The following is a 7,950-nucleotide window of genomic DNA, read 5'->3' on the forward strand; positions in this document are numbered from 1 at the left end:
TTGTATATATCTTAAAATGGCCTTTTTTGTACGTTTTACTGTTGACTTGTAGTTCCAGTTACACAACATAGGCCTGCACAATTTAAGTTTGATGTAACATACATACAAAAGCAGTGACACACATGATTGCCAGAGTAAATCCTCTACATTGTGGTTGATGTACTTTGATGTTTGAGGCGTAATGTTGCTGGATAATGAACTGACGCAGGTGTATTAATAAGACACTTGACAAAACATCCTAGTGGCTCAAATGCAAGCAACAGACTCAAGTTATTTTTAGCTGCTAAAGATAAAAAACATATAAAACACAAATAAATCACCGTCCGATAAGCAAGAAATGATGCTTGAATGTGACGAGTGATGCCAACCTTTTAATCTTTAAATCAACCAATCATGGGTCCGGGGAAGCTCTGAAGCTAATTCATAATTCAGGGGAGAGGGAGCTAATTGAAAGGATGTGCTACATGCTAAAGGTGATGCGGCGAGAGAGATGATCCCCTGATATTCTCTTTTTCATGTATAGAAACAGGGGGAGCGTGATATGTGTTACATATTTATGCTATTGTACCCTCCTTAGTGTTGGTTTTCAACACAGTTGGACTTCAGCACATAAAGGAACATCCTCTCTCCGTCTCTCTCTGGTCCTCTGGAGTGTGGAGGCAGATGAACTCAAGGTTCTGTATGGGTGGGAAATAGAGCGCACGTAATCTGGAGCGCGCATCTTCCCCTGCACAGGCTGCGGCATTAAATCAATATTCCGCAAAGCTTTCTCTTGTTTTCACATTCACTTGACTGCTGCCGTGATGCGCCGCGAGGGTCGAGCAGCCGCTCCCCGATTTTTTGTGGCACTTGCCCCCCCCTACCCCCCTTCTTCTTCCTCCTCCTCCTCCTCCTTCACTTCACTTCACGGCAGACACCCTCATTTGGATGGCTCCAAGGCGATGCGCCCATTCCATTTGTCTCGTGCGTTAACGCGAGGCGGCAGGAATAAGGCGACGCGTTATCTCGACACAAAACATTATCTCCGCTTCGCTCCTCCAACACCGTGAAACAATGATTATTAACTGCTTGAGGAGCGTGTTCATGGGCTTCGAAGCTTGTCGCCACACTTAAAGAACATGAAATATATTTCACAACACATCCCCTGAACTCGATTTTTGAATTTCTTTGACTCGAGACAAAGCTTCCCCTTTTTTCGCCACTTGTGAGTACTTTCAGTACCGCCTCGCCTGTCGCCCGGGGGGAGTACGGCTAACGGCATTATGACCGGACTTGTGACAGTCGCACTTTTACCAGAAACCAGCCCAGCACTTCCTTTTCAAGATTTAAAAGCCTGTCGTGCTGCATCATCCCGGTGTAAGATACTGGTTATGCATTCATACACACACACACATTCACTCACACCCCGTCGTTATGAAAGTAAAACCCTGCCTCTGCAAAATGGGTCACACACTGCAGTCACTTTATCTCAGCAAATGTATTGTGCCTGTTCGAGCGGTAGACATGCGCATTTGTGATTGTACATCAAAGGCAAGACTCCAGCATTAGAGCCTCGGTGTCTTCGCTGAAACAGGACCGGAGCAAGTTTAAGCATTCGGTGTTTTCGGGGGTTGCAACCTCGATGATATAGGTCGCCCCGAGAGCCAAATGTCAGTCTTTCTTTGATGCCTTTAAACAGCCCAGAGGAAGGTGCTCTCGCTCGCAAACGAACTCCACTGGCGTCATTTTCATTCTACCGCAGTGCCCTGCCTTATACGTCAGCGGTTTCGAGCAAACACATAGGATTTGCTCGGAACACAGACAAACCATTCACCCTTGGTCTGAGTACAGTCAGGCTAATAGGTAGACACGAACACACACACACACGCACACTTGCAGATATTTATCCACTGAGGAGTGAATTCGAGCAGCGGGGTTCAAAGCCGTGCCACTCAGAGAGAGAAGACAGCTCTGTGCCACCGTCTTATAGACCCATCACTGTGCGAGCTAATCTGCAGCGCGTTCCAGCCCTATATTTAGACCAATGTTTTGTGAACACTTAGCATAATTCGCTGAGACGAAAGGAGCTTTTGGAAGCCGTTAACCTCGTCTCTTTAAAATTCATTTGGAGTTTGTTCCGCCGCGCGTTCCAAAAACACCTGTTCTCGCCTTTGTCTTCCCATGAAACCCTCTCCATTTCAGTGAGGAGATAGTTTGTTATGAATGGAGATTATGGTGCAGCGCGAGCGTGAGAACATGCTGGATTGGAGGAGGTGGTTGATTGGCTCAGCTGCTCACAAGAGAATTGCTATTATCTGAAATCAGTTCAGGAAACAGTGTGAGCTTAGGTTGAGAACGTGCCTTCACCGTCTCGTTGAGCGTCACCTGATTTATCTCTTTTGTTATCATCTTCATTACGCTCGTCTCCATCGTCACATGATTAAACACACACTGATCATGTCCATATGAATTTAAAGGAAGCAAATATTCCTGGAACAACACTACACCTGGTTTTAATTCAGCCCCATTTATTATCATCCAGGGAGTACAGCCGGTTTAAGTCCATGTGTGACAACGTGTGTCTGCATGCGTGTGTGTGTGTGTGTGCGCACCAAATGCTCTGATCTGGTCCAGGTGGGCCAGAGGGAGTTGGTCATACTAAAAGCCTTTACCTCCATCTGCTGTGTGGTCTGCAAACACACACACACATTTCCACACAAACACACGGACAGGATGGACGGTCTGGTTCAAAAGCCCGTCCCTTAAGCATTAAACGCTATACGCTTTGGCCACGGAAACACGCCGCACCGGGGGCCCGAATGGCATCTGCCTCCCGGCTCACGGAGCCAACGCACGGGGCCGAGGGAGGGGCCGGGGGCCGAGATAAGCCCTTCCTCCCCTGGTCACTGCTACGCCGTGGGGACCGGACGGGCCTGGAGCCTCAGCTGAGGACCGCTGATAATATCCACATGAGTGTACATGTTTGTGTGTGTGGTTGGATGGATGAGCGGAGAGGGTAGGTTTCAGGGGTATGAGTGTGTTTGTAAGTGGAGTGAGGGCATGCAGGGAAGCACACACACGTGCATGTTTGCCCAAAATGTCAAATATCAGAGCTAAGACAAAAATGCCAGGCCCTGACAGAAAAAGTTCTGAGTGTGGTGCCAAATGTTCACAGAAGTGTGTGCAGATATGTTTCCTCATGAGACGTGGAATCATAAATGGCGCAGCTCAAAAGGAAAACTTTCAAGGACACAAATAAAGTGCAAATCTGCAGAAATATCTGTATGAATAACTAATTTAATCCGGAGCTGAACTCTGACATCTCAATTTTCCTTGAAATTATTTTCTAAAGTAAGAAGCCTTGTTTAAAGACGGCTCTTCAATTGAGTGACATTATGCAAATAGACTTATCTGCCTCTTTCAATGTTGAGATTGTAACAAAAAAAACCTGCACAGGAAACAAATGAAATTAACCAATTTGCACATTGTCGTACTTCTTTCAAGGAAACACAATTTAAGAAAACAAAGTATGAAAACCGTGTTAGGCAGGGAAAGACAGGCGTGTAATAAGAACAGTACATTACACTCACCGCGTTTGACAATGACATGAAACAATGCTGCTTTCACAATGGTGCTCATTGTATTTTTTCCATTCTTTTTATTTTTTCCGTACCCTCATTTGCGGTGTAAGATTAATTGCCGTGCCGCTAACAGCAAATCAATCTGTTCTTGTTCACTCGCTCTAATTCATTGTTTATTTAACATGAGTGTAATCCAGGCCTTTGTTGAATGACAGAAAATGGCCCTCTTTGTGCAGCAGCCCTGACCTTATCATTTTAACTTGTCATATTGGAATACTCATTTACTCGTCACGTTAAGAGTCGCCTCACGTAACGAGCCAGCCGCGCAAATTAAATTAATGCTGGGCTACTTTTAATCGGGTTGTTTCAAATAACAGAACATGACAAAAAAGGTTAGGAGGATGATAGAAACACTAATTGGTAAAAAAAAAAGATGTTTTTGAGACCGGAGGGATAATTCACTGTATAAAAAATAATGATATTATAATATTGCACAAGATGAGGAGCATGAGGCGGTCTTAAACCAAAGGAGAAGTTTCTATTAAATTAGTTGTGTAACAATTAGTTTATAAGTGTTACATTTTCAGATGTCATTCTAACAGCTAACCATACATGATTTAACGTTAAGGCGGCTCAGCTTTTATATCGCTTTACTTCACACTCAAACTTCAAGTAAACTGCCATAAACTTATTCCAGTCTGGGGCTTGTGTTTTTACCCACACCTTCCCAGCCAACACCAGAGTCACAAACTATTCTTCAGTAGTAGAAGACGAGGACAGGTTAGCTAACATTTGTAACTGGAATTCTGTGCAGCTAACGTTAGCGGTTGGTCTTAGCTGTAAATGCCATGGCAACAGTAGACTGTTGATGGCAACTTTTGAGGAGTGGTTTTGTGAGACTTGAGTGTCGTAACGCGTGTGCGCAGGTGCATGGTATTATCAGAGACGGTCAGACGGACGGTTTAGAAATGAGACACCAGATGTTACGAGCATCTTTGTCGTCTTCATTTTAAAATTGTAATCCTGCTAGTAATCCCTATTTTTAATAAATGTGTCTGTAATCTAATTACCTTTTTTTCTGTCACTGTAAAAGGAATACAGATGCCTTTTTTTGTATCCTAATAACGTAACTCTGTTACTTGTATGCCATTACTCCCCAAGCCTGATTTTTTTGTGCTTCTATTCCATGAGAAAACAGGAAGAGGTCACCTAGGGCCTGTGTCCACTCAAGGTGGGGGTTTTTTGTACTTGCAGGACCTATTTTCTAAACAAAACCAATGTAGTTCAGCGTTATCAGCACTCGGCGCCCTAAGCACAAAAACGCCCTCAGCGTCAGCTGTTTTTTGTCACTGTGCTCAACGCTCTCAGCTGTAAATACTTTTGGAACACCGCCATGCTCGTCAATGTCACTTCTCCCTAACCGATCAAAACCAAGAAGGGGCGGGACTTCTGATATCAACTTTGTCAACAACAATGGAGGAGGAGAACCTAATCCTTTCATTTTTTCGAGGGAACAATTTCCAGGTGCTAATGCTAGGACACAATTTCTTTCCATTGTTTTTACCTTTTCTTTGTTAAATTCCCGTGAATACAAATATTAAGCATACAGACTTAATAGTCACTACCAAGAGAAGTGGAAGTGCTGCGAGACAACTTTCATGACCTAGCAACAGCGAGAAGCGCTCTGAAATTGTGGTCATTGGTGCTTAAAAAAATGCCGTAAGTGGACACAGGCCCTTAGATTTCTCAGCATAAACAGCTGAAACTTTGAGCTTTGTAAGGAGGTAAAAAAAATGTTGATTACAGCGTATTTATCCTCTAAGCGAAGTAAAGGAGATAAATGTTGACTAAGGAAGCTCTTCTGTCTTTGTAGTAGAGTTTATAGGAGATGTGGTTATAGATTTAACATCCTCCTTCAGTATGCTATTCCCTGTGGGGTTTTTGTCTCAGCAGCAACTGAATCAAGTTAAGTTCCTGCACGGGTTACACTAAGTGACTCTCTGGTGTTCAGTCTGGAGGTCCAAGTCATTTAATTGCCGGTTTTGAATCCAGCCAAAGACGTATATCATGTCATCTTCTATTTCCTGTTGCTCCCTTTTGTCAACCAATGCGCACATTTAAAGAAGTATCTGCTTTTGTTCAGAGTGAGACGTAAAACCTCTGTTGAAGACCAAGTGTTTTGCTGCTGTTGCTGCTGCTGTTGTGTTTGATGCTTAGAGGAATTGCTCTAATGAAAAAGTTTTACTGACTTCCTACTTGTGGAAAGCTAACTGCCTTGTTAAGTGTCACTGTATCAGTCTAGTGATGATAATTATGTGCAATAAGATGTCGGATGCATGAAGGGAGACATAGCTTTTAACTCCAGGCTGTTGTGTAATGAATTGTGGCGATGCTGCATGCAGCCTGTTTTGGAGCCTTGCCTTATTAAATGAAGGATGGTGAACATGGTGTAACATACCGTAGCTTGTTGTGTGTGTTACCCTCAGAGTTGAAGCATGTGTTTTGATGGGGGGAGAGAGGGAGAGAGACGTAGACATTGAGAGAAATATCCAGAGATCCAGGTCAGCTGCGAGGCCTCAGCTGGAGTGGAGGGCTACACCTGTCGGCGCCCGGGGGCCCCTCTCTCTCTCCCTCTTCCCCCTCTGTCGTCTTTCTGTCTCTCTCTTTCTGTCCAGCTGGACGTGCAGGAGCCTCTCCCAACCTCCCCCAACCCAGCCTCCACCTCCCGGATCCAGGCCAGTTCAGCCCAGCCATGCGTGGCCATCTCTGGGAATTCATTCCGGATGCTTCCTGTTCACTGCATCCACTCCTCTCTCCCCCTTCTTTCTCATTCTGTCAGTCCACCCACACAACCCCCCATCTGCATGTCTTCCTCTGAACTACGTGTCGCATAAACCATCTCTATTTTCTCACGCACGTACTGAAACCTTTCATTTTGTTCAACATTTTATTATCTCAATCATGTCCCTTGGTCTTAAATCTGGCAGATTCAAATACCTAAATTGTAAAAAACAGATAAACTCACCGTATCTGATCTGTGTTTATAATTCCCAGTAAAGCTTTACTGCCGATATCTGGCCTGGATTTAAACACCTAGAGTGGAATTATATCCCACATACTTTGTTGGGAAAGACGATAGCAGGAATAATCCAAAGTTTTCCTACTCGCTCTAAAGTTTCAGCGGGAACCACTGAGGAGTGCAGAACACATTCCCACCTCTCCCGACTCCTGCTGTGAATCCAAAGCCTCCTTTCAACAGAGTCAGCAGAGACAGCAGCTGGAAACATTAAAATGCTCCTACAAGCATCCTCTTTATTCGGATATTGTGTCTGTAACCTATTTTCCCAAATAGTGCCTGTACAGTAAAATGTTAACACTGTAGTGTTGCTACAGTGCTAACTATTTTTACTGTGTCGGCTAAACAGGAGCATCTCTTACGTAAACTGAGGCTACATATTCTACAAGTTAAAACATTACATGAAAAGTCACGAGAGCCCTTTTTAAAGTCAACTTGCTTTGTTATATGTGCATGGTGGTACAGTGGTTAGCGCTGTTGCCTCACAGCTAGAATGTTCCTAGTTCAAATCCCGGTTCAAATAAAGTGGGCCTTCCTGTGTTGAGTTTGCATGTTCTCCCCGTGCATGCTTGGGTTCCCACAGTCCAAAGACATGCTCATTAGGTTCTTTAGTGACTAAATTGCCCGTAGGTGTGAGCGTGAGCATGAAAGGTCGTCTGTCTCTATGTGTCAGCCTTGTGATTGACAGGCAATCAGTCCAGGGTGTAACCCCGCCTCTCGCCCAGTGACAGCTGTGATACCGCTCCAGCCCCCCCTCGACCCTGAACAGGAAAAGCGGGATAGATAATGGATGGAAAATTAAGGCTAGGGTGAAAGGTCACGAGACAAACTAGGGATGGGAATTCACGTTACGATACGTGGCTCACAATAACAATAATATCATGATACAGCGATTCTGCGATAATTGATATGACGCATCACGATATCTGATTAACTGAAGAACACAAAATGCCCCTAAAAAGGTGAAACGCAGGATTAATGTCCTGTTTCACAAACTGAGAACATTTACTGTGTAACTTTGAACTATAAAACAACTGTGAAAACAAATCGCTTAACTTCTTTTCACCACTGTCTGACATTATCCTACTGTCTTCTTCTTCTTTTATCCTGCTGTCAGCTTCTTCTTTGGCCAATTAATTTCTGTTCACGTTATCCTCGTTCATGTCATAAGCGCTACTGCGAGGAGTCATTAAGTATTTTATGTATTAGTTTATTCGTCAGGGACAATGCAAAAGACATTGTGACAGGTTACAGTAACATGAGACGTATGTACATAAAAGTTTCTAGCCAAGGCTAATTTGCAACCCCTGTCCC

Source organism: Semicossyphus pulcher, unplaced genomic scaffold (genome assembly GCF_022749685.1).
Source record: "Semicossyphus pulcher isolate SPU_LCO1_2020_fin unplaced genomic scaffold, fSemPul1.0.p SCAF_4, whole genome shotgun sequence".
NCBI classification, from domain to species: Eukaryota; Metazoa; Chordata; class Actinopteri; order Labriformes; family Labridae; genus Semicossyphus; species Semicossyphus pulcher.